The sequence below is a fragment of the Budorcas taxicolor genome, chromosome 3, assembly GCF_023091745.1.
Source record: "Budorcas taxicolor isolate Tak-1 chromosome 3, Takin1.1, whole genome shotgun sequence".
NCBI lineage: Eukaryota > Metazoa > Chordata > Mammalia > Artiodactyla > Bovidae > Budorcas > Budorcas taxicolor.
Window position 1 is genome coordinate 7261048 of NC_068912.1, and position 5619 is coordinate 7266666.

Below are 5619 nucleotides of genomic sequence, written 5' to 3' on the forward strand. Positions count from 1 at the left end.
GGCTAAAGAAAGAAAGAATTTTTTCCATACAATACTGGAGTGGCTTGCCATTTCCTTCTCCAGGGGATCTTCCTGATCCAGTGATTGAACCTGGGTCTCCCGCACAGCAGGCAGACTCTACCATTTGAGCTACTAGGGAAGCCCCCCAGGAAGGCTGGGAGGTTTCCAGTAACCAAAGCTAGCCAGGACAAAGCCCCCAGGGAAGTAGCTTAGTCACAGGAACTAGCCTATAATTCAGTTAGAAAGTAAGTGAAAAATCAAGCCATAAAAATTCGCTTAAGTAAATACATTCTGCTCTAGGACTTCAGATATGACCTCATCGTTACCCTCAAGTTTTGCTTACGCAGCCCCCCTGACACCAAGGCAGGTTAAGGTAGGACAAGCGAAGTGGACCAAGGGCTGCTGCTATATCCGGATGACCCCAAAAATCTCCAGAAACAAGTCCCTGAGAGGGTTATTGTTGGAGGCCAATTAATATGGACACAAGGATAGTGGGAGGCAAAAAAAAAAAAAAAAAAAAAGCTCTTTCCTAATAGCTGTTAGTTGAAAGAGTATTGAGCCTTTGATTTGATCACCATTTGGATATTTTCATCTCTGACCAAGAATAGGCCAATAAGCAAAGCAGTTAGTCTTACAGCTTTGTTCTCTGCAGGGGTCCAAGGCCCAATTGCAGTTTGTGCTTTTTTCTCCTTACTCCCCAGAAGCAAGCTATTAAGATTCCTATTCCATGTTCCAGTGGCTCACTAAATGGGACTGAATAGAATTTAGTGTCCTGTGGCCTTTTTCTCTACTCAGACAATCCACACAGTGCCAAATTCAGCCTGCCGAATGCACTGCCCCTCAGTATGTCTTATATAAGCAGTGGATAGATGTGTGCTGAGAATACCAGAGAGGGAGGGGGGAAAGTATGAGGAAAACTTTTCCACTGAAACAACTACACTTATCTAAATATAGCCCAATTCTACTCTCGAATGTTGATTAGTTATTCCCATAACCTCTCTTTGCTATTCCCTGAAACTACACACACACACACACACACACACACACACACACACACACACATTTTCCTATGAAGAGGAAACATAGTGTAGACTCAAGAACATTAACTGGCTTGGGACTGGTGTTGCATAATCTTGTTGTGATTCCCCTTATTTCATGTTGACTTGAGCATGGCCCTGGCAGTAGCCATCTGGTCCTGATCATCATATTGTATCTTGTGCTTGAAACCCTTCCTCCTTTGAAACTGCAGGCCAAATCAGTCTCTTAACCAAGTTGCCTTTCACTTGAACTGCTAATTGTGAACTTCACTGAGAGAAACTGCTTTCCCTTCACTATTATTTTTTTTCCATTCCTCCTCAACTCGGGCAGCTTAAGAATTGCAACACACAACGATTACATTCCTTTTCTCTTTCAAAATATAGTCAGTGCATATAGCATTTTTTTTTAGAACGTTGTTGGGATTAGGAGAAGGCATGGCAGGCAGCAGACAGATTAGTAATGAAAAACAGGGATTTTAGAGTGAGATAGAATTCCCTACTATTCTACTACATTATGGAATTTTAGGTAGGTTATTTAAACTTTCTCTTTGATCAGTGAATTATTTCTAAATATATTTTAAAACTTCAAAATGCATAGGGCGAAAGATATTTACTTTTTCTTCCTGAGGTACAACTTTGAAGAATAAACCAATGTATTAGTTCTAATGACTTTTACATAGATCCCATAGGATTTTATTGGTAGATGGTCATGTCATCTACAAATACAGGTTTCTTCCACCCTTTCCAAACTGGATGCCTTCTATATCTTTTTCTTGCCTTATCATACTGGCTAAAACTTCCATACAACATTGAGGTGGCAATGACTAACACACTGTCTTGTTCCTGATTTGGAATATATAATCTTTCACCATTGTCATATTAAACTGTAGATTCTACATACGTGACATTTACCACACTTACCCTTTCTATTCCTACCTAATGCCGTCACACTTTGCATCAGGAAAAGATGTTATATTTTGTGAAATGCATTTTCTTAATCTATGAAAGTGAAAAGTGGTTCAGTCCTGTCAGGCTCTTTGGGATCCCATGGACTGTAGCCCACCAGGCTACACCAAGAATACTGGAGTAGGTTGCTGTTCCCTTCTCCAGGGGATCTTCCCAACCCAGGGATGGAACCAAGGTCTCCCGCATTGCAGGCTTACTTTTTATCATCTGAGACACCAGGGAAGCCCAAGAAAACTTGTGTGGGTAGCCTATCCCTTCTCCAGAGGATCTTTCTAACCCAGGGATCAAAGTAGGGTCTCCTGCATTGCAGGCAAATTCTTTACCATCTGTGACATGAAAGCCCTTCAGTCGTGTCTGACTCTTTGAGACCCCATGGAATTCTCCAGGCCAGAATACTGCAGTGGGTAGCCTTTCCTTTCTCCAGGGAAGTCTGCCCAACCCAGGGATCAAACTGAGGCCTCCTGCTTCACAGGTGGATTCTTTACCAGCTGAACCACAAGGGAAGCAAAAAGGGCACATTGCCTCACTGTTGGGGAATTGAACCCCAGTCTCCTGCATGACAGGTGGGGAAACTCCCCACTATACTAACCAGGATAGCATTTACCAGCTGAGCTACCATCTATAATTTGTCTTTTTTAGGCCAATATGGTGAATCACATTGATTAATTTTCAAATGTTAAACCAATCATAAATTCCCAAGATAAACCTGTTATAATACATTATCCATTTTATACATCATTGGATTCAATTTGCTAAAGTATTGTTAAGAATTTTATACCTAATGCATTAAGATTAGATCTCAATTACAGGAGAAAAACTACTAAAAATTCCAACATATGGAGGTTGAACAACACACTTCTGAATAGCCAACAAATCACAGAAGAAATCAAAAAAGAAATCAAAATATGCATAGAAACTAATGAAAATGAAAACACAACAACCCAAAACCTGTGGGACACTATAAAAGCAGTGCTAAGAGGAAAGTTCATAGCAATACAGGCATACCTCAAGAAACAAGAAAAAAGTCAAATAAATAACCTAACTCTACAACTAAAGCAACTAGAAAAGGAAGAATTGGAGAACCCCAGAGTTAGTAGAAGGAAAGAAATCTTAAAAATTAGGGCAGAAATAAATGCAAAAAAAAACAAAAGAGACCATAGCAAAAATCAACAAAGCCAAAAGCTGGTTCTTTGAAAGGATAAATAAAATTGACAAACCACTAGCCAGACTCATCAAGAAGCAAAGAGAGAAAAATCAAATCAATAAAATTAGAAATGAAAATGGAGAGATCACAACAGACAACACAGAAATACAAAGGATCATAAGAGACTACTATCAGCAGTTGTATGCCAATAAAACGGACAACGTGGAAGAAATGGACAAATTCTTAGAAAAGTACTTCCAAAACTGAACCAGGAAGAAATAGAAAATCTTAACAGACCCATCACAAGCACGGAAATTGAAACTGTAATCAGAAATCTTCCAGCAAACAAAAGCCCAGATACAGACGGCTTCACAGCTGAATTCTACCAAAAATTTCGAGAAGAGCTAACACCTATCCTACTCAAACTCTTCCAGAAAATTGCAGAGGAAGGTGAACTTCCAAACTCATTCTATGAGGCCACCATCACCCTAATACCAAAACCTGACAAAGATGTCACAAAAAAAGAAAACTACAGGCCAATATCACTGATGAACATAGATGCAAAAATCCTCAACAAAATTCTAGCAATCGGAATCCAACAACACATTAAAAAGATCATACACCATGACCAAGTGGGCTTTATCCCAGGGATGCAAGGATTCTTCAATATCCACAAATCAATCAATGTAATTCACCACATTAACAAATTGAAAAATAAAAACCATATGATTATCTCAATAGATGCAGAGAAGGCCTTTGACAAAATTCAACATCCATTTATGATAAAAACTCTCCAGAAAGCAGGAATAGAAGGAACATACCTCAACATAATAAAAGCTATATATGACAAACCCACAGCAAACATTATCCTCAATGGTGAAAAATTGAAAGCATTTCCCCTAAAGTCAGGAACAAGACAAGGGTGTCCACTTTCACCGCTACTATTCAACATAGTTCTGGAAGTTTTGGCGACAGCAATCAGAGCAGAAAAAGAAATAAAAGGAATCCAAATTGGAAAAGAAGAAGTAAAACTCTCACTGTTTGCAGATGACATGATCCTCTACATGGAAAACCCTAAAGATTCCACCAGAAAATTACTAGAGCTCATCAATGAATATAGTAAAGTTGCAGGATATAAAATCAATACACAGAAATCCCTTGCATTCCTATACACTAATAATGAGAAAGTAGAAAAAGAAATTAAGGAAACAATTCCATTCACCATTGCAATGAAAAGAATAAAATACTTAGGAATATATCTACCCAAAGAAATTAAAGACCTATATATAGAAAACTATAAAACACTGATGAAAGAAATCAAAGAGGACACTAATAGATGGAGAAATATACCATGTTCATGGATTAGAAGAATCAATATAGTGAAAATGAGAATACTACCCAAAGCAATCTACAGATTCAATGCAATCCCTATCAAGCTACCAGCCATATTTTTCACAGAACTAGAACAAATAATTTCAAGATTTGTATGGAAATACAAAAAACCTCGAATTGCCAAAGCAATCTTGAGAAAGAAGAATGGAACTGGAGGAATCAACTTACCTGACTTCAGGCTCTACTACAAAGCCACAGTCATCAAAACAGTATGGTACTGGCACAAAGACAGACATATAGATCAACGGAACAAAATAGAAAGCCCAGAGATAAATCCACACACATATGGACACCTTATCTTTGACAAAGGAGGCAAGAATATACAATGGAGTAAAGACAATCTCTTTAACAAGTGGTGCTGGGAAAACTGGTCAACCACTTGTAAAAGAATGAAACTAGATCACTTTCTAACACCGCACACAAAAATAAACTCAAAATGGATTAAAGATCTAAATGTAAGACCAGAAACTATAAAACTCCTAGAGGAGAACATAGGCAAAACACTCTCAGACATAAATCACAGCAGGATCCTCTATGATCCACCTCCCAGAATTCTGGAAATAAAAGCAAAAATAAACAAATGGGATCTAATTAAAATTAAAAGCTTCTGCACAACAAAGGAAAATATCAGCAAGGTGAAAAGACAGCCTTCTGAATGGGAGAAAATAATAGCAAATGAAGCAACTGACAAACAACTCATCTCAAAAATATACAAGCAACTTATGCAGCTCAATTCCAGAAAAATAAACGACCCAATCAAAAAATGGGCCAAAGAACTAAATAGACATTTCTCCAAAGAAGACATACGGATGGCTAACAAACACATGAAAAGATGCTCAACATCACTCATTATCAGAGAAATGCAAATCAAGACCACAATGAGGTACCACTTCACACCAGTCAGAATGGCTGTGATCCAAAAATCTGCAAGCAATAAATGCTGGAGAGGGTGTGGAGAAAAGGGAACCCTCCTACACTGTTGGTGGGAATGCAAACTAGTACAGCCACTATGGAGAACAGTGTGGAGATTCCTTAAAAAATTGCAAATAGAACTACCTTATGACCCAGCAATCCCACTGC